At 49.9% G+C, this 21,251-nt stretch overlaps 1 long non-coding RNA gene across 1 annotated transcript; it reads right to left on the bottom strand.

The window, feature by feature from the left end:
- Positions 1 to 15,821: 15,821 nt before the first annotated feature.
- On the bottom strand, positions 15,822 to 19,454 carry LOC139439605 (uncharacterized). Its single transcript, XR_011649546.1, has 2 exons — positions 17,986 to 19,454; positions 15,822 to 16,302 (listed from the first exon to the last, which is right to left on the bottom strand). It is a non-coding gene; the product is annotated as an uncharacterized lncRNA (long non-coding RNA).
- Positions 19,455 to 21,251: the final 1,797 nt, after the last annotated feature.

Below are 21,251 nucleotides of genomic sequence, written 5' to 3' on the forward strand. Positions count from 1 at the left end.
GCTCTCTCCTCTATAAAGACGCGGTTACCTTTTGTAAATAGCAGAAGGGAAAGCAGCCCTCCTTCTCGTTGGGCCAGGGCCTTGAGGTCCAGCCTCTGATGGACAGATGGGCAGCTTCGGGGGCTCCCGGCCCTCCCCCTGGCTCACAGGCCACCGGCCAGGTGTGACTTCGATTGCCCTGACTCCTTTGTCATGGAACACTGCCTTGGGAGATGGGCTCTGTAAACCTAGAGTTCAAGCCTGAACATTCCAAGGAGTGATCACAAACTGGAACAAATCCCTCCAGAAGGTTCTCGGGCGTAGCCTGTGAGAATGGTATGTTCCGGCCCCAGGTACTCGCGCGCTTGCCCACGGCGGCTCCCGGCCGCGCCCAGGCGTTCACCAGGTGCCCGGCGTCGGCTCCTGTCGCCAGGTGTTCCGCCCCGCTGCGCTTCTGTTTCAGAGGTCCGGCGGTTTAGATCTGCCCGGCCCCATCCCACCACCTTGGCTCCACTAAAGACAGGTCCACGGCGATCAGATTCCCATCTGGACACTGTGTTTTCGTTCCTTCTGGTTCAACATTTCCTGTGTTTTCCTAGCCTGTGACCCCCCTATCGAAACCTCAGATAATGCCTTCCTGGCCCCCTGCCCCTCAGCCCCGGATCTCGGATCTCCGGGACAGCAGGCTGGGGACGTTCTCACGAGAGGAAGGCCCCAGGGGCTCCAGCTTTGAAGATAACTGATACTTAGCAACCACGTGCGGGTAGCAAGACCCCAATGCAGGTACGCTTCATCCTGTGCCTAAGGTATTCTCTGAACTGAGGGTCGAGGGAACGTTCATGCGTGAAATCATACTTAAATTCACTATTGAAGGGGAAAACACATTTGAAACTCCCTCTCCTCTATCAGTAGGTTGGGATTTCCGTGAACACTGGATCTCCTTAAGGGGAGACCAGGTTGTGCAGGATGCTGCAGGGGGAGCTTCCTTCTCCCCACCAGCTCCCCCAGTTGCCACTCTGGAGTCCTATCCCACAAAGAGAGCACCCCAACTCTTTCCTACTTCTCTTTGTTCTTGAACTGTGCTCTCATCCTGGATCCCGGGGCAGGCTTCTGAGTCTATTCCCTGAGGTCAGACCTCAGACGCCCGTGGCAGGCGGGCAAGGCAGCCTGACCTGTGCACGGGCTGCTCTGACACAAGGCCCGCCGGTGGCGGTGTGGCCACCCATGGGATAAGGGCATTGGTGGTGGGTGTTGGTGATCCATGCTGGCATCTTGTTTGTCTTAAAGAAGGGAAAGAGGCCCACCTTTTTTTTGGGGGGGGGGGAGGTACCCAGGATTGAACCCAGGACCTCGTACATGGGAAGCAGGCACTTGACCACTGAGCTACATCCGCTCCCCAATGAGAGTTGTTTTTTTTTTTATTTGTATGTTTTGTTTTTTGGAGGTACCAGAGGTTGAACCTCAGACCTCATACATGGGAAGCAGGTGCTCAGCCACTTGAGATTCAACTGCTCCCCCTACATTTATTTTATTTTATTTTTTAAAAAAGATTAATTTAATTTAAATTAATACCCCCTCATGTTTGAGCTATTTATTGTGTGCTCATTTTCCATTTTTTTTAGGAGGCACTGGAAATCGAACCCAGGATCTCCCATGTGGGAGGGAGTGCTTAATCACTTGAGCCATCTCTGCTCCCTGCTTTGTTGTAACTCTCATTATGTTTTCCTCCTTGTGTCTCTTGTGTCATCTTGTTGCATCAGCTTACCACACCACCCCATCACATCAGCTCTCTGTCTTGCTTGTCTTCTTTAGGAGGCATCAGGAACTGAACACGGGATCTCCCATGTTCAGGAGCTCAATCACTTGAGCCACGTTTGCTTCCCATATTTTTGTGATGACTCACAGTTTACAATATCTTTCTCCCTGGCGATGATTTCTGAGCTATGGCAAATCAAGAGATCTCACTCATGCAAAAATTCTTGGAGCAGTGACCCATCTCGAGTGGATGTCCCATTGGAGGAGTTGCTCCTGGACCTGTGTCTCTAGGGATTCTGGCAACTGAGGAGTGAGGAGAGGGCAGTGCTGGTGATAACACTCACCTCCCACTGCTCATGAGTACGTTCTCTCCCTCCCAGCTCCTGCAAGTCCCCTGCTGCCTTCGGTGACATTCCCTTGCCCTGCTGTTTTGGATGGTGTAGGTACCATTGGCCAAGGCTGAGCTTGATGCCCATTTAAACCAGAGTTTGCTTGTGTTCAGATGTGAGAATAAGAACTGTGGGAGCAGATGTGGCTCAAGCTCAAGTTGAGCGCCTGCTTCCCACATGAGAGGTCCCAGGTTCGGTCCCCGTTGCCTCCAAACAATAAGCAAACAAACAAAAAACCTCCCAGGGGAGCCAATGTGGCTCAGCGGTTGAGCGCCAGCTTCCCGCATACGAGGTCCCAGGTTCAACCCCCAGCTCAGGTACCTAAAAACAAAACAAAATAAAAAAACGGGGGCCCTGTCCACTGCCATTAGACTTGACTTGAGCTCCGCTGGAGGTTGCACTTAAAAGTGGGTGTTTTCTAGAATTCTCCTTGGTCTTCTCTTTTGCTACATGCGTCATTTCATCTATCCCTGTGGATGTAATTTCTACCTACACGCTGAGGTCTTCCAAATCTGTATGTCAAGATTTCCCTGAGACGTCTGGCGTTCTGTATCTAACTGCCCCTTGGTATCCTATGCAGGTGCCCTCCAAGTGCCTTGAATTTAACACGGCCGACATTGGTCTTGTCTTCTTCCCCCAACCAGGTGTTTCCTCTGTGGCATTTCTCCTGGGGGGCGGTGTCATCATCCCCTAAATAAAAACTGAAGATAGAAACACAGGCATCAGCCTGTACCCCTTCCTGTCCTGCTACCCCTACTTCATTTCACTAGTTTACGTAGAAAACACCAGAAATGTGTTGCCATTGTCTTCGGAATAGCTTTGAAACTCCTCAGTAGGGCACCAAGGTCCTTGCTCTCAAGTCCCTGCTCAGGTGCCTATGATAATACACATACTTGCTTCAGCAAAGCGGGACTTCTGGCAGCTTTCTGATTTAACTGTGGTTTTCGTTCGCCCAGTTTTGACACAGTTTTTCATGCTCCCTTGCCCCCTCCATTACTGATTCTTCAAGGCTCTGCTCTGGTATCCTCTCCAGAAAGCGCTCTGTGACATCTGCCCCTTCTCTCTATCACAATCCCTCCATCGTGGGATTTGATGGTTATTAAATTTCCATTAGTGCTCTGAATACATTTACATATCTGATCTTTTTCCCATCCTTTCCACAGCCCTGTGAAGAAGGTATCCTAGTTTAATGATAAACAGGGCTCATAGAGGTAAAGAAATTTGAGCTGATTTAGAGACCTACTGAACAAGAATCTCGGGGAGTGGGCTCCGCAGTCTGTTCAAATGCCACCTCCGGGGAATTCTGATGCACACTGGCATTTGAGACGCTCTCTACTAGGGAGCTTGAGGAGAGCAATTCTGGAGGGCTTGGTCCAGAGGAAAGCAACTCTCAAACGCTTGAAAGCCAATTTAATGTCATTTAAAGATTGTAAAGATACTATATTAAGATAGAAATTAACTGGATAATGAATTAGAACACGGGCTATTTAGACACTTGAAAATTACATCGAAAACACAAGTGAGCTTTAGGAAACTCTTCTGAGACCGTGACTATCAGCTGAGTATGATCTTCTTTGGCAAACAATTTAGTCTCAATCTCTAGAAAAAGAGTGAAACTGGGGCAGACTGTTTCACATATCACCTTTTCTTAGCTGCCCACATTTCCTCCTCAGCTAACAAATGTCCCACCAACCTCGGATGGTAGGTGGGCATGACTAGAGTTTTGGGTGACAGTTAAAGAGGCGTATCTGCTTTTTTTTAAAGGAGCTACCAGGGATCGAACCTGGGACTTTGTACATGAGAAGCAGGTGCTCAACCACTGAGCTCCATCTGCTCTGCTATTAATTTTTTTTTTCGAGGGACCAAGCAGGGGATTGAACCTGGGACCTTGTATGTGGGAAGCCAGCGCACAACCCATGAGCCTCATCGGCTTCCCTGAGTTGGTTTTTCCAATTGTTTTGTTTGTTATTGTTTTTTAGGAGGCATGGAGAACCGAACCCGGGACCTCCCATGTGGGAAGCAGGTGCTCAACCACTTGAGCCACATCAGCTCCCCTATTTACTTTTTTTTTTTTAAGATTTATTTATTTATTTAATTTCCCCCCCTCCCCAGGTTGTCTGTTCTTGGTGTCTATTTGCTGCATCTTGTTTCTTTGTCCGCTTCTGTTGTCGTCAGCGGCACGGGAAGTGTGGGCGGCGCCATTCCTGGGCAGGCTGCTCTTTCTTTCGCGCTGCGCGGCTCTCCTTAGGGGGCGCACTCCTTGCGCGTGGGGCTCCCCTGCGCGGGGACACCCCTGCGTGGCACGGCACTCCTTGCGCGCATCAGCACTGCGCATGGGCCAGCTCCACACGGGTCAAGGAGGCCCGGGGCTTGAACCGTGGACCTCCCATGTGGTAGACGGACGCCCTAACCACTGGGCCAAAGTCCGTTTCCCTATTTACTTTTTATTAGACGTCTCTTGAAGCTGAAACTCTTTCAGCCCCCAAAAGCATGCGTGCTTCTCTCAAGGTAGGATGTGGGGCCATTAAGAGACATTTTCGGGGTAGGAAACCCAGACTGAGAAGGGTGACTGCCTGTTGGGGCAGCTTATAGGGATAACTCTGTCCATACCAAGAAGTGACCCGAGCATTTCCAGACTTTAGGAGGTCCCTAGCTACTACTCTGCTGCCACCGCAACAATAACAGCCGCCACCTGGGAGACATCATTTTACAGATAAAAACCTGGATTTAGAGAGGCAAAGTCATTTGCCCTGGTTCTGTGCTGGGGTCTGTAAAGGGTCTTTGCCTTAGAGTCAGGGCCAAATGAAACTGGGCATTTCCTTCAATCATGAAGATGCTACAAAGCCGTCTAATAATTGATTCCTCCCCAGCCCTCCCCAGATGGCTCCCTCGTCTGTTCTGCTCATTGTCTTGCTGGTTGTTTTCGCTCGTTGTCTGCTCGTGGTTTTTGCTTGGTGTCTGTCGTCATCTGCTCGTTGTTCTTGTCTTCTTTAGGAGGCACTGGAACCGAACCTGGGACCGCCCTTGGGGGAGGCGGGTGCTCAACTGCTTGAGCACATCCACTCCCTACTAATTGCTTTTTAAACTCTTTATTTTGAAATAATTTTAGATTTACAGAATCATGGCAAAGAGGGCACAGAAGTTCCCCTGTACCTGTCACCACCTTTGCCTGATGTCAACATCTTATATAATCATGGTGCATTTATCAAAACCAGGAAACAAAATTGGCACACTCCTATTAATTCAACTACAGGCTTTCTATGGATTTCACCCGTATTTCCACAATGTCCAGGGTCCTACCTGGGATACCACTGTCTAACAATTTAAAAAGACTGTGGCTCTTTCCAGTCCACCCTCTGGGGCAGAGCCGTTGCCAAGACACAGACTTTTTTTTGGTAAAACTCCTGACAGGAAAGACCTCCCTGGTGAGGCTGACCCTCGGAGCCAACGGAAGCCGTGGAGGCCGGGAGCCGGGTACGGGGGAGCCCGTCCCGTGAGCGCAGGCCCCGCCGGCTGGAAGGCGGCCGCGCCTGGTGGCCTGCAGGTCAAGAGGAGCCCGTCTGCACGTTGTGCTGCGACGAAGCGGTGCTGGGGAAAGGGGGAGCCTTCACTGTTCCCGAGGAGCAGAAGCCCGGGAGGCGAGGCCGGCCGCCCTGCGTCCTGGCGGGTGGAGGCGGGCGGCACAGCGGTGCGGGCAGGGGCTGGAGGGCCAGCCGCGTGGATGCACACCGCCGCGGCCAGCGTTGGCGAGCGCCCTGCTCGGACAGCCCGGGAGCCGAGGGCTTGGGTGTGGATGAGTAAACAACATGAACCCAAAAAAAAAGGCTCCCGGTGGACCAGTGGGAAACGTGGACAGGAGGGAATCCCGAAGGCACAAGGGTGACGACGAGGCTGTCCGGCCCTCGAGGTGCGCGGGCCTGGAAGGCAGACACGAAGGCACGGGTTTCACCGCGGGAGGTTCTGCCAGGACAGAGCGACGCTCGGTGCCGAGAGAGCCGCAGACAGGCGGACTGACCCGCGTGGGGCTGGGGGGGCTTTGGGGGCGGGTCAGGCTGGGGCGCGGTGCGAGGGGACGCCGCGAAGGGCCGGCCACCTGCAGCGGGCAGTGCCGGGGAGTGACCGTGGGCAGGGGAGCGCGAGGGAGAGCCTGCTGGAGCCCGCCGGGAAGACGCTACCCTGTGGGCGCTGGGCAGCAGCAGGGACAGGTATCCGTGTGAACTGCGCTCTCCTGGCGGGAGTGCACAGAGCAAATGTTTATTCTTTCCTAATGAGTCTAATGGAGACCTCTGCCTCAAGTGTTAGCTTTTTGGTTTTTTTTTTTAGGAGGTAGCGGGGATTGAACCCAGGACCTCGTACATGGAAAGCAGGTGCTCAACCACTGAGCTACATCCACTCCCCAAGTGTCATCTTATTATACTTACATTTAAGGGGCAGTATAGGTAGTGGTTGGCAGCGTGGCGTGGGAAGGGCACCGCCCACCCCTGCCACTTTCCAGCTACGTGGTGTGGCAAATTTCTAACTCTCTGTCCTCCTTTTGCCCCTAGGACCCATCTCATGGTGGTGGGAAGATTAAATGAAACGATGACTGCAAAGCATTTAGCTCAGTGTACATGCACAGTGAACAGTCACTATTTTGTTATTATTAGTTGTTATTATACAAGTGTGTCTATTTCACACTAAGCTTTTCATGCTTAGAAGAAAACTGAGACGCCTGACCAATATTTTCAAAGAGCTTTCATTTTACCTTCCACATAATTATTGTGCCCATTTAACAGATCAGGAAAGTGGGACACCACAAAGTTGAGTGACAAAGCTAAGGTCACCTTATGATGAAGGAGAAGAACCAAGCTTTTAGGTTAAATGCCCAGATGCTTCATGCTGCTACTGGAACATTGACCAAAAGTCAGGAACAGTTAGAAAAAGAACCAGCTGGCTGCTCTTTGGGTCCTGAAGAAGATAAGCCATTAGTAGTTTTACCACATAAAACATTTTGGGAGCCTCCCTTCCTGTGGTGAAATGCCAGGCTTGTGAATGTTTAGGCAACTCACAAATACAGGCTGGTTTCTTTGACTGAGGGACAATGAGTCCCCAGAGTTTGACAACGTGTTAGCTGCCATAAACACGGCTCATAGATTTGGGCATCAGAGAGGGCCTATGGGGGTGAGCAAGCCAGAATTTACTCCCTCTGTGACCTGGGTGCGGTGCCTACCCTTTAGGGGCCTCAGTTTTTCGTCTGCAAAATGGGAGTTCTAAAACTGGTATCTTAGGCTCATAAGAAGGTATATAATTGTGCGTGTTTACAGGCCAACCCTACCAAAGGCATACACTAAATGTGAGTTGATTCCTACTCCATCCTTTTCTTTACTTCTCGTAGCTAGTATGTTATTTATTATATAAATGATTACCTTTGACAAAACAGCATGAAAGAGAATAGTTGTCTCATCAGAGATATTAAGCGGGAGTTAGGAATGGACCTTACAAATGGGTGTTCGGGTTGAAAATAATGCCAAGCTGAGTGTGTCTCCATTAAACCCTCTGAGAAGCTAGAATCCCCAGCTCGATACTGCAGTTCCAACTTTGCACACTCCAAGCTTCTTGGTGTTAACTGGGGCTGACATCTTTAGTGTGTTTTTGGCTTCAGGTGGCTCAGGTGGCCTGAGGAAGCCATGGGGGACAGTGACTGGACAGCTAGCCTGGATAAACCCTGTCCAAGAGTCCGTCCTGACAACAACAGCCTCAGCTGACGGGTCGGCTCGGCCCCGGCCGGAGAGCCACATCGCCTGCCCATCCAGGCTGTGCTCAGGCCGTCGGTCTCCGTGCAGTTCCACAGCCAGGAGAGGAGACCGCCGGCCACTCCTGCAGGGCGAGCCCTCTCCCAGCGCACCGCCAGCTGCCCTCCCGGCCGGGCTGCAGGACCTAGACCCTGCCCTCCGCTTCCCAGGGAAGCCGGCCTGCCTCAGGGAGCTCCCGTTTCCCCAGGCCGCCGGGCTGCCTGGCCGGCCGCTCATCAATATTTGAATAGCGGCTCCCGGCAGGTGCACGCACACCGAGGTACAGAGGTGTGTGGTGCATGCGTCCATTTCGCGTGACCCAGTTCCATTAGGATAAGCCAACGGATCTGAAGCCTCTGCTGGGGAACAGGCAATGAGAAGGAGCTGACGCAGTCAGCCTCGCGGGGCCCAGGCGTGCTATCTGTGCTCTCCAGCCGCGAGCTAGCTGCTGGGTCCAGGTAGCTGGGTGCTGGGGCCGCGGGAGGGGCCGGGGCAACGTCCCACTGACCTTCAGCGGCTGGCTGCTCTCACCCGCCTTTCCTTTAATAGCAAAAATTATGGAGAAGCACTGGGAAGAGGCAGCTAAAAGGCACCTGGCTGGTGATTAGGTGGAAACTGCGCACACGGCAAGGGGAGTGCTTTGCTTTTCGTTTAGGGCTTCCATCCCTTGTGTCTGACATGTTGGTGATTGAGAAAAGATTTACTCTATGGGGAAAAAAAATGCCAAGCGGAGCCGATGTGGCTCAGCAGTGGAGCGCCGGCTTCCCACACGTGAGGTTCCTGGTTCAATCTCCAGCCCGGGTACCTCAATAAAAAGAATGCCAGAGCTGTTAGGAAAGCCGGGGCGGGGCCTCTGGCCAATAGATGCCAGTACCTGGGGTTAGGCAGAGTCCACCTCTTGATCTGAGGCATTTGATGTTTTATTTTTTAAAAAAGTTTTAGATTGCATAAATGTTACATCAAAAATATAGGGGATTCCTATAAATCTCACCCCTCTCCTCCCACATTTTCCGCCATGGACAACATCTTTCATTAATGTGGTACATTTGTTACCATTGATGGGCACAAACTGAAGCATTGCCACTAACCGTAGTCTACAGTGTGCATTTTGCCCCACACAATTTTATACGTTTTGGCAAAATGTATAAAGGTCTGTACCCATCATTGCATGTCCTGCAGGACAATTCCAATGTCCCCATAATGTCCTGTCTTACACCTCTTCTTCCCTCTCCCTCCCCTAGATTCTCTGGTGGCCACTGCTTTATATCAATGATACAAGAGCTTCCATTGCTAGAATACTCATGAGTCTACTTTTAGTTCATGGTTGCATTCCTCCCTTATGCTAGTTCTTTCCTCAATCTTGAGGATTTTGGAACCCGACATTTGCTTTTGTATGTTGACCTTCTTACCAGACTGGACGTCTGAGGACCTGTATTCCAGCTGTTTCTCTCTCTAGCTATCTAAAACCATTAGAAACATGATTTAGCCTTTTCTTGTCTTAGTTGCCAAATGCAAAAAATGGGCATAAATTGCCCCACCCTATGTCCTCCCTAAGAACTTGGTAGAGACAAAATAAGATCAAGTATGTAAAGTAGCCTACACGTTAGGAAGGCTATAGAAATGAAAGGTGGTGGTGCCGTTTTACTGGTGAAGCTTAATTGCTTTACATTCCGCTGACACAGATTTCTTGACTACTTAGAAGAGACAGTGCAAAAGATTTCCTTTGCCTTATGGAGGAGAAAAGATTTTGTTAAATAATTGAACAAGGCAAAAGAGTATATGAGGGAGATATTTAGCCTCCTTATGTGAATGATAGGCTTCACAAGCTTGGCAGCAGTCATCTACGAATTAAAAATTCACGAGTTATTCTTCTGTGTCCTCCATAACAATTCAGGGGCTACATCCACTTAGCAACATTTAACTCTGAAAATAAGAGGCGTAGCACTGGAGGGAACTTTGAGTCCACGTAGCCCAAGGTTCTCATTTTACAGATGAACAAGACTGACTTCCAAGGATAAGTAGCATGGGCAAGTTCTATCAGTCTGCTGGAGAGCCAAAAACTGAACCGGAAAAATCTAGTTTCAGGGAGTGGATGTGGCTCAGGGGTTGAGCACCAGCTTCCCACACGGGAGGACCTGGGTTCAATCCCTGGCCGTGGTACCTAAAAAAAAATAAAATAACATCTAGTGTCAGGTGCCACCATTCTGTGCTGCCTCCTGTGTTGGTCTGGTTAAAGACTAATTTTCCAGTTTCAAAGGAATAAATCCTAGTTCTAAACATGGGACCTTACAAAGAAACATAGACTTACCAGCTATGACTAAAATAAGTCAGTTTTACTTTGCCTCACTTTCCCCATTGTCCAGCATTACGTCAGGCTTTGTCAGGGCCCGCCTTTTTAAATTTTGGAGATCCAATGTCTGAAAAAGAGTCAAAAATTATGAGTAAAAGGTTCCATACATTGGAAAAGAGTCACAACAAATTTTTAAAAATGTTAAGTTATGGATACTACAAATATCACAAATCCAGAAAATAATATTGTGCTTTAATTAACTGCCCAGAACAGTTCTAAAATCTGTTGGTTTCTTTTTCCTTTTAACATCTTTTGGCTACAAACTCTTTGCTGACGCCTTTATTTGATTGTAGTTTTGTGATATCATGACCTCAAGAGAGAAAAGTAATTTAGCACTTCTTCTAGAATGGCTAATCAAAAGAATTTTTTTTTCAATTATTCATAGCTTAAAATATTTTCTTTTAACTTCCCAACATTTTATTGGTAATTGCCATGTAAATTTGATTGTTATCAAATTTTTAGAAAAATCATATCTAGTTTCTGTCATATTTGAACAGTTATTAACATCCTTTAGCCATTACGCTGTGGATATACATCATATAGACGTAGGAATTGTCATGAATTCTGTTTCTCACAATTTCCATTAACAACAGCAAAAAAGGGGTTGGTTATTTTTTGTCATTATCAGGCAAAATTCCTGATAAGATGGAATTCTCAATCTAAACAGGTGTTTGTGGTTACTGAATCACCCACTTAAAACTTTGTCCGTCTGGTGTTCGGAAGGAATTCCCACACGCTGTCTCTGGTTCTGCACGTTCCAAACTGAATTTCTCCTCGGGGCCCTTACACGCCTGCTGCTGGGAGCTGAAGGACCCTTTCCCATTTCTGTGTGACTTCAGGCCTTGAATACCAAGAGAGCTGGCAAGCGGGCCCAGTGGTGAGAGGAATGTTCCAGAAAGCTACTCCTGCTCTGGGATGGCCAGCAGTGACACAGCTGTGCCCGGAAGGGACCGTGAACCACCTAAGTATATCCTCATAAACCCAAACTAAACTTATCCCTCACTCACTTTCCTCTTAACTAGATCCCCAAAATATCTGGGACCCCCCCAATGCCACCCCACCTGAAGACATCTGTGATGGGGAGGAAATCTGAGTGAAAGAGCCGGCATTCTCACTCAGTTGCAGTGAAAATATCTTTCTTTTGCAAAGTTTCCAAAAACACATGAGCCCGTGAACACGGTAAGGCCTTGGGAAGAGCAAGCAAGAGACCTCCGTCCTGGTCGAGAGAGGTCTCTAGTCCGTTGCAGCGAGAGGGTTCCAGCTCTTCCTTCTAGACATGTTGACGGGGTGGAGGTGAGGACGTGGTCCAGGAACACGGAGCAGCACGGGGCGGGCTGGGGAGGATGCCCTGGAGTGGGCAGCGGTCTTGCCCCTTGAGGAAGCATTTGAGGATAACCCTGACACCTTTAGGATGGCAGAGAGGAAAATCCAAAGAAGCTGAGCCATTGAATCAGTCAACCCTGGAGCTTCCCTACCCTGAGACGTCTTATTGTGTGGGAAAGGAGACTTTCCTTTGTTTAAGCCATTTTGATTAGAGTTTTCTGAAAATTGCAGCCCAAAGTATCTGACAATTACAGCACTATTATGCCAAGTCAGACGGGAAGAGGGAGGGAGATCTGCCATGTGTTATAGAGACTGGACATAATAACTCAAGAGAAATGTGCAAAAAGACGACAGCTATGGAATCCCCAGCTATCTAAAATAGGAGCTTTCATTGGGCCAAGGGCCCAATTCATGACAGAATTATTTGCTGAATGAAAAATGAGAATTCTGCAGAGGGTATCTGGGGTTTGGATCTACTGAGGATTTCTTCGGCCTTCCCCTTCATGACAGGTAGGACCCTGCGTTGTGTGGGGAACCATACCTGTGAGCCAGGTAGTGCCGACCCCATGCCCCAGGTCAGCAGAGTGGGTCTGAGACTGAGGCCTGGCCAGCAAGATGTACCGCCCCTCTAAGCCCCCCCCAGGGCCAGCTGAAGAATGGACGCGTGCATTTTCACAATTTGTTGTATCACTATGTAGACACTGGAAGAAACGAATGGTTCTCTTTTTTTCTGGAATCATGGCTCTAAGGTTTCTGCCCAGAAGAGAGAGCCTATTTGAGAGGAGCCCCAATCCCAGAACCCAGAGGGAAGCTGCGCTGAGAGACCAGCGGAGAGGAACGGCCCTGAGTCCTGAGGGCAGCCCTGCCTGCAGCCTGCCTTTGCACGTCTCATGTGCATGGGCCAGTTTAGTCCCTTCTGTGCTGAAGCTGGTTTGCCTTACCTTTCTGTCGCTTGCGGCTGGAAGAGTTTGACAGGTAGAGAAGCCAGCAAGGCAAGAAGGAGGCCCTGGATCTACCAGATGGACCAGGATGGGGTCAGATGAGGAAATACACGCAGGACATAAGAACCTGGGAAGGAGTCACGAGGTGGCCTGGCACAGTGGCAGTGGGCTGGGGAGTGGACACATATGTTTGGGAGCAAATCGACCTGAGCTTTAGTGTCAGCTAATCCACTTATCTGCTTTAAAAGTCTAAGAAAGCCACTTAAGCATTCTGGGTCTCAGTTTTCTAATCTATAAAAGGGAATGGGGATACTTGTCTGGCGAGTTTGTCGTGAGTCTTTAATAAGATGATGTATGTGAGATCCTAACAGCGAGCCTGGCAGGTAGATGCCAGCCCCTGACCTCAGAGAGACGAGTGTCAAAGGTGCTGCAATAAAAAGTTCCAAATTTACTACTACCATTCCTTGGATATTCTTTTCTCCTAACTGCTTGTTTTATCTCTTGCTCTTGCTATGTATTCCTAGTAGCTTCCACTGAAAATCATCATAGCTGGCTTTATTCTATATATTATTTCAGGGTTTTACATCCATCATGTTTGATCCTCACGATAAGGATCCAAGGTAGCTCTAACATTTTCCAGGTTAGGACAGACCAGCCCATGACGATGAGTGACATGAAAACCCTGTTAGTAAAAGGCAAAGGAAGGACGGCATTTAGATGTCACTGCGGGGGTAGGAGAATTCTGTTAGCATTGTCTGCTGCTGGAATTCTTTCTTCTCGGGAGAATTATGAAAGACATCCTGTTGTTTTGAATTTCAAACCACAGGTACCATGTAACTAAAGAACCCATAAGTCCCTCAGTGGAAAAGTAGAAACTGACCCAGTGAATGCTAGACAGAAGGATATATCCAATTCCACCTCTCACCAGGATATAGGTAAGGATATTCTTGAACATCACAAAAAAACATCCAAATTCTCTGACCAAAAATTTAGACTTTAGATTAAATCTTGCACGTGTAAAGTTAACAGTCCTAGGATAATGGAGCTAGAAGGTGAGAGTCCTGCTGCATAACAGAAACTGTCACACCAGACACAAACATCACAACCATCACCACCCACTGCCAGCATTCCCATGCTACTCTGTTTTTGCTTTTTCAAAAAAATAGGGGTGAGTCTGTTCTGATTAGATGCAACATCTTCATTAGGACATAAATAGAACTATTTCTGCTTATGGAAGCATAAATGTTGCATTTCTGAGGATGTCCATGGTAGCCTCGTTTGCAATAGAAAAAAAAGTTTGTCCTTGCTGCCGCATCTCCAGCAATGAGGAGACTATTTCAATAAATGGAATCCTACGTTGCTGCTAAAAAGAATGGGATACCCACACACATGCATTCTCACACACACTGTCAAGGAAAATGTTGACAATATTTTGATATGTTAAAAAAGCAAGCTGCAAAAGATATTGAGAATATAATCTCATTTTTGTAAAAAAAAAAAATCAAAGCAATAGCAAAGAAACTATTTGAATGAAGGAAAAGCCTAGAAGGAAGAGCACCAGCCTGTTAATACTGGTTTTGGGTTACTGTTTGGAATGGGAGGGAGTCACAGAAGACTTTTAGGTATTGCTTTTAACAGTTCTGTGTACCTGAGGCCTTACATATATCTATATTTTTATAATGAGCCAATTTCATTTCTATATTCAGAAAAAATTGTAAAGAAAAAATATTGGCATTAACATCAGATTGGGGAAGCAGACTTGGCCCAGTGGTTAGGGCGTCCGTCTACCACATGGGAGGTCCGCGGTTCAAGCCCCGGGCCTCCTTGACCCGTGTGGAGCTGGCCCATGCGCAGTGCTGATGTGCGCAAGGAGTGCCCTGCCACGCAGGGGTGTCCCCTGCGTAGGGGAGCCCCACGTGCAAGGGGTGCACCCCATAAGAAGAGCCGCCCAGCGCGAAAGAAAGTGTAGCCTGCCCAGGAATGGTGCCGCCCACAGAGAGAGCTGACACAACAAGATGATGCAACTAAAAGAAACACAGATTCCTGGTGCTGCTGACAAGGATAGAAGCAGTCACAGAAGAACACACAGCGAGTGGACACAGAGAGCAGACAACTGGGTGGAGGGGAGAGAAATAAATTAAAAAATGAATCTAAAAAAAAACAATACATCAAATTGATCGCTATTTAAGAGGACAGGCCAACCTATCACCTGATATTGTCATGAATATTAGATTCAACTAATATATCACATGAAGTTGTCCGCTGTACATTTGCATAACCCGGACTCGTTTTTCTGATTACTGACTTTTTAAGAAGCTTGCCCCCTCATGTGACAGACGCTGGCCATGAGGACCCAGCCGCTCTGTCCCCTGCCGGGCGGACCCCTCCTCAGCTGGCTTCCTTTAACCTCAAAAGACTCCATCCCAGTGTGCTGCCGCTCCTCCCCTCCTTTCTTTTCCCATCTTTAAGATTTCAGTGTCACATCTATGGTCCCCAAGTGGAATTAAAGCAAGAGTAAATTAAAAAAAACCCTTCCCCCTACATATTTAGATAAAATCCTTGCTTTCTTTCCATTTTTAAACATCTGCCCAGGCACTGTGATAGGCGGGGCGTGGTCTCTGTGCTCAGGAAAGCAAAGGTCCCCAGAGAGACACACAGGTAAGTGTGAGGGAAATAAGATGAGGTGCCACCTGCACTGCTGTGTTTTTAAAGATTTATTTTATTTCTTTATTTCTCCCCCCTCCCTCCTTGCTGTTTGCACTCACTGTCTGCTCTCTGTGTCTGTTCCTCTTCTTTTTAGGAGGCATGGGGCACTGAACCCAGGACCTCCCATCTGGAAGGGAGGTGCCTAATCGCTTCAGCCACCTACGCTCTCTGCTTGTTGTATCTCTAATTGTGTTTTCCTCCTTGTGTCTCTTTGTTGTGACGTCTTGTTGTGTCAGCTTGCTGTGCCAGTCCATCGCATCAGCTTGCAGTCTTGCTTGTCTTCTTTAGGAGGCACCGGGAACCAAACCTGGGGTCTCCCGTGTGATAGGTGGGCACCCAACTGCCTGAGCCACATTGCTTCCCCACCTGCACTGTTATAAATACTTTCTCAGCACCCACATGTATGTCCTGCTGGAGGTACCAGGTGAATAAGACATAGTCCCTGACCGCTAAAGAGTGACAGCCTAAGCAGCGCTGTTCAATAGAAATACTATGTGGGCCAGATGTGTCATTTATATATTATATATATATTTTATAAAAAATATATATTTATATATATAAAAAATATATATATTTTTAAAAAGTGAAACGAAACAGATGGCATCGATTTTAATCACATATTTAATTTAATCCAATAGGCCCAAAACATTGTCACTTCAAGATGTAATCCATATAAAAATGATCGGTTGGGTATTTTTCATTCCTGCCATGCTAAGCTGTGACAGCCAGTACGTGCTTAGTTTACGACACGTCTCTATTCAGCCTGGATGCACTTCTCAAGGGCTCGGGAGCTACAGTGGCTGGTGGCTGCTGCCCTGGATGGGGCGGCTCATCAGTTTCAGGCCAAAGTACTGAAAGTCCCACGGGGTGTGGCTAGGGGGCTGTGAGGGGCAGCACCTCAGCCACCGGGGTGGAGAAGGTATCAGGGAAGGCTTCCGGGAGGAAGTGGCACCTGAACAGAGCTAGCCAGAGGCATTGTGGGAAGGCCATCCCCCAAAGGTGGACCAAGCAGCCTGAAGACCGACTGGCTCGAAACAGCGCAGGATGAGCAAGGCTCATCACTGGGTGTCGTAGCTTACAAAGCGAACCTGAAAAAACATAAATATTAAAGTGAAGCTTTCAGTGGCGAGGGACGGGGTGGGCGGGGAGCCACAGAGGAGGAGTCGGCAGCAGAGAGGGGAGCTTCTCTACATAAGGGTGAACATGACCTAAACCAGGAGGCAGAGGGCCAGAGCGGGCAGGGCAGGGGAGGGCAGGCTGGATGCTGCCCACTGCTCAGCTCCTCGCTGGGCCCCTCCGTGCAGTGCACCGGCTGCTCAGCAGCCCAGGGCGGCCCTCTGCTCCCCTGCTCCGCTGCACCCTGTTGCGCTGGCCTGTTCCACTAAGTTACATAAGAACAAACTCACCCGTGCAGGTTGGAGGACCCTGTCGTGACACTACCTGATTTCTCTTCTTTTAAAGGGTTTGTCTGGCAGCATAAGCTCCTAACTGGGCTGAGCTTGGCTGGTGTCACCTAAGGCCCAGCGGAAAAACCCCATTCACGCTGATTTTCTCAAACACAAATACACTGGCCACTGAGAGGACATCGGTGCCCGCACGCCTTGGGAGTGAACTGCACACGCGCCCCGGAAGTCCCGGCCTGTGGGCGGCTCTCTCCGCAGGACGCCGGCTCGCGGCGGGACCTTGGGCCCATCGCCCTGCCTCTGGGGCCCTGGGTTTCCCCCTGGGTGAAGGAAGGCATTGGGACAAAGCTCACGGGAAGCGTGTGACCAGGAATCTGACAAACCGGAGCGAACCTGCTGTGCCGGGCTGCGTCCCACCCCGGCTGACACACAGACGCGAGCACCTGGGCCCCGCCATCCCCACCCAGCACCCTGCTTGCCCGGCCTCAGGGAAACACCCTTCTAGGTTCGCCCTTGTGCAACAGCACCCCCAGCCCTGCCTCACCCCCCACCCCCGTTTTACCCTGCCCGGCCTTTAAGAAACATGATATTGGAAAAATGGATCATGCTTGAAATAATGCCCGGGAACTGGACGAACCGGTCTGGTGAGAAGCCACGGCCGCCTCCCCGAGGGGCCACGGGGGAGCAGGCGGCCGAGGGAGGGCCGAGCCGGCCGGAGCTGCCTGGGACGGCCCTGGCGTCCCCGCCCCGCCGCGGCTCTCTGCGCCTTTAATAATGCAGTAACAACCAGCTCGAGGCACACAAAGGCTTTTGGAAAGCGGGAGATAAAAGCCACTTTGTTCCGCTCGGGCCCTGGGCGCTGCCAGTGCGTGGGCGACCCGCAGAGACCGGCCGCCTGTCGGGGGCCCTGCCCGCCGCCCCCACCCCCCTTGATCACTGGGCGGCTCTAGAAAGACCGTGCCACCCGGAAGGTGGACGTTTTAAAGAAAACAGAGGCAGGGTGCTTTCCGCCCAGCGCCCCTCGGGTGGAAACGGCTGGACGCTGCACCCCGCTTCACCCCAGACCCGCCCGGGGCCCAGCGTGACCCTCCCCGCGGCTGGAGCGTGGGTGGCTGTGGGCAGCAGCTCTGCCGCCTCCTGCAGCCACACATGGCCTGAGGCCTGCCCGAGGGGCAGCCCCCAGACCTACCTTCCCGGGGTACCCCTCTGCCGCTCCCCCTTACAGAGCTGGTTCCTTCACCCTGCACTTGGCTTTGCCCTGAGGCAAAGAGCTCCCCAGGGCTGGCTGATGAGCCGCAGACCCCGCTGGCCCGGCTGTGCTCTAGGGCCAAGGAAAGGCTCCCCGTGCTGGAAGATTCTAATCCATACCTTACCACCTTCCACATGCGCCGAACAGGAAAAAGGTGTTTTCTTTATCGCCTCCACCATCCTTGAAGGAAAGCGGGTCCTATAAGCTGTGCGGAGGAGGGTCTCGGTTTAGCCGAGTGTGTTATGGGTTTGGGGTTTGGGTGTGCACATCTGGGGGTAGCAGCCAGGGCAGAGCAGAGTGACTTTGCATAAGAGAGCTGGAGGGACCTGGGTCAGGCAAAGAGCAGCCAGGAGATCCGGGGGACGCAACGAGGAGAAAGGGCCTTGCAAAGGGCGTAGCTGGGCCTTTGCTTTTTTTTAACTGTTCACACCAGGAATAACTGTGTAAGCTGCCTCCTCCTTCTGCCACCAAACCGTCTGCGCTCCTTAGTGATTTGGGGAGGGGGCGGCCTTCAGAGAGCCGACAGGGTGTGACCCTGAAGACAGCAGCTGCTGGGGCCAGGCTGAGAAGGTGAGACCCCGGCCGCGGGTTCCCTGTGTGGCCCCCAGCTCTAAGGGGACGCCAGCCGGGCCGCAGCCATGCCAGGTCTGCTGAGAACTGCTCTTGGCTTTGCAGACCAGATGGAAGTGGGTTCCGGCAGCTGGTGGCTGCCGCCGATCGGTTGGAAAGGTCGCGGTGTTCCCCAGAGCTGCGGGCCAGGTGGGGTCTGCGGCTCTGGCGGGGCTCTGCGGCTCTGGCGGGGGTCTGCGGCTCTGGCGGGGCTCTGCGGCTCTGGCGGGGGTCTGCGGCTCTGGCGGGGGTCTGTGGCTCTGGCGGGGCTCTGCGGCTCTGGCCCAGCTCTGGACCATTGGGTGGAAGCTTCCCGCAGTCCATCGCGATCTGTATTTCCGCTTTCCAAACAAAGGCTGCTCAGGTTCTTCTCTCAACCATACTTTGCCCAAATATTTCCAGCCCACCACTGGGCTTTGGACAAGGACGCTACAACGACGGGGAGTGGGAAAGCTTTTAAGACCCTCGTGATTTTTCAGAGACCACGTTGATGTTATCTCCTCCCTGGTGTCCTGTTGCCTAGTGGCTCAAATCTAACGTCCTCATCCTGTTACTCAAAGGCGTTGGCATTGTCACCTTAACCTTCCTTCCCCAAATACAGATTAAGTGTCCAGTTAAAACTTTAAGGGGTTCTAGTCATTTATCTCCTACTTTTAAAAAACTCTATTTTCTACTCTTCCCCAAGTAGCTCACGAGAAATTGCGTCTTGTGCCGTCCTCCGTCTCGCCGACCTCGTCTCCTGCTCTACTGTGTTGATCTGCCTCGGTTTAGCTCTTAGCTAAAGGAAGTGCATTCACGAGAGCACCAGGGTAGGCAGGGAAGGCGTGGCTGAAGGCTGCTCAGGGCTGTAGACCGGCACAGGACGCCAGCTTCCAGGCCGAACTGGAGCGGGCTTTCCTCCTCTCGTCTCAGTTGTGCCCTCTCTTTCTCCTGCGCTACTGCTTACAGTGCACGTCCTCTGCTGCCCTGCTCCGCCCATCCACTCACACGTCCCACTTCCTCATGGCTGCGCCCTCGCAGGGCTGAGGCTTGCCTGGGCCCTGCCGCCTCAGCTCAGTCAAGGCAGGGCTTTAGCTTCTGCAGGTGCTGCCAGCTCTTCCTCATCCTGATTTCCCACTTTCAGGTTCCAGAGGGGGTCTGATTGACATAGCGCATCTCTTCATGCTGGCCCAAGCCGTGGATGTCAGGATCTGGTGCTTTCTCTGGTTGGTCGACCTTGGTTGGTGCACAGGGGCCCAGGTGCATCAGTGGGGACGAGGGCTGGGGTATTCCCACATGGGCAGCCTTATGCTGAGCCAGACCCCTTGGTCACAATGTCCTTCGGGGCTTCGCTTAGGTCACACACCCTCTCCGTGACTCATCTCAATTACTTTCTCATTTATGTAGTACTTACAGTAAAAGGCCTGCAACTCCTAAGATGGAAGGCCACCCAAGCTGAATCTCAATGACATTATGATTTCAAATATCCTTATCCTGTACTTCTGTTTCTGGAAATCATTGAAATATCTAAAATTTTTCAACCTCTGGGACTTTGCATTCTGTTTCCTAGAATACCTCTTAAACGCAGAAGTGACAGAAAAATTTTATGGCCCAGTTTTTGAGGTTGAAAATATGCCTGTAGTGATAGGGTATAGAGAAGCTTCTCTGAAAGGGGTGATGGAAGGCAGTTGACATAAAGGAGAGAGATTAGAGAATTCGAATAAATTGAACTTGGTGACTCATTGGCGATAGGGAATGAGGAAGAGTGTGGAATCATTAATAGAGTAACCCAACACTTTGGCTTGGTGATTGGGTGGGAAATGGGGAAAGACAGTAAATTTAGAAAACGGGAGGAAGGTGATCCATATTTTACAAACTGTCAACATGTGAATAAATATGTATTCAGTACCCACTCTGTGCCAAGCACTGGGCTAGGACTGGTGATACCAAGATGAAAAAGATGCAGTTCTTGTCGTCAAAGTAATCAGTCCAGAGAGGGAGATAGTTGTAGAAATAAACAATTATAATACTGTGTGACAAGTAGCATAATGAAGAGAGGTACATGCAAGATGCAATGGTGGATCAAAAAAGGGAATGAACAAGACTTCTGGGAAGATAATTGAAAATTTAATAGAGTAGGAGACATTTTTTGAGAAAGGTCATGAAGGATGGCCAAGGTTTCTATTAAGAAACCTTTTGAAAGATCTAGGATACAGGCAGAAGGTGCTGGAAAATGAAGCAGAGGTCAGATCCTGGAGAACCTTAAAAGGCAGACTAAAGAGTCTGGATTTTGTTTTCTAGGGAATAGGGAGCCATTGAAGAGTCTTCAGCAGGGTAGTAGGGTAAGCAGATTAACAGCAGTTTAAAGGATGAGTTATATGGGAACAAGAGGGGAGGCAGAGAGAATAGTTAGGAGGTTAATGCAGAGCAATAGTTCACAAAACATGACGAAAGCTTAATCTGAGGGAGTTGTGGTTGTGATGGAGAGAAGTGGAGAGAGAGACATTACAGAAACAATGCATAGACTTGGTGACTCACTGGATATAAGGAGCAGGGAAGAAGTAGGAGGAGTCTTGGGGAATTGGGCAGATAGTGATAATAATAACCAGAGCCCAAAATACAGAAGAAGTGATTTGAGACAAAATAATATGCTTTACCTATCATTCCCTTTAGACTGCTGTTTCCTTCTGAGCAGAGGCTATGGTTTATTCAGTCATATTATCTTTGCCTAGAAATTGCATATCCAGTAATTAGAGTTTTGAGCATGTTGGTTTTAAAACATCTGTGGGTTACCCAA

This window comes from Dasypus novemcinctus, chromosome 9, assembly GCF_030445035.2.
Source record: "Dasypus novemcinctus isolate mDasNov1 chromosome 9, mDasNov1.1.hap2, whole genome shotgun sequence".
Taxonomy (NCBI): Eukaryota; Metazoa; Chordata; class Mammalia; order Cingulata; family Dasypodidae; genus Dasypus; species Dasypus novemcinctus.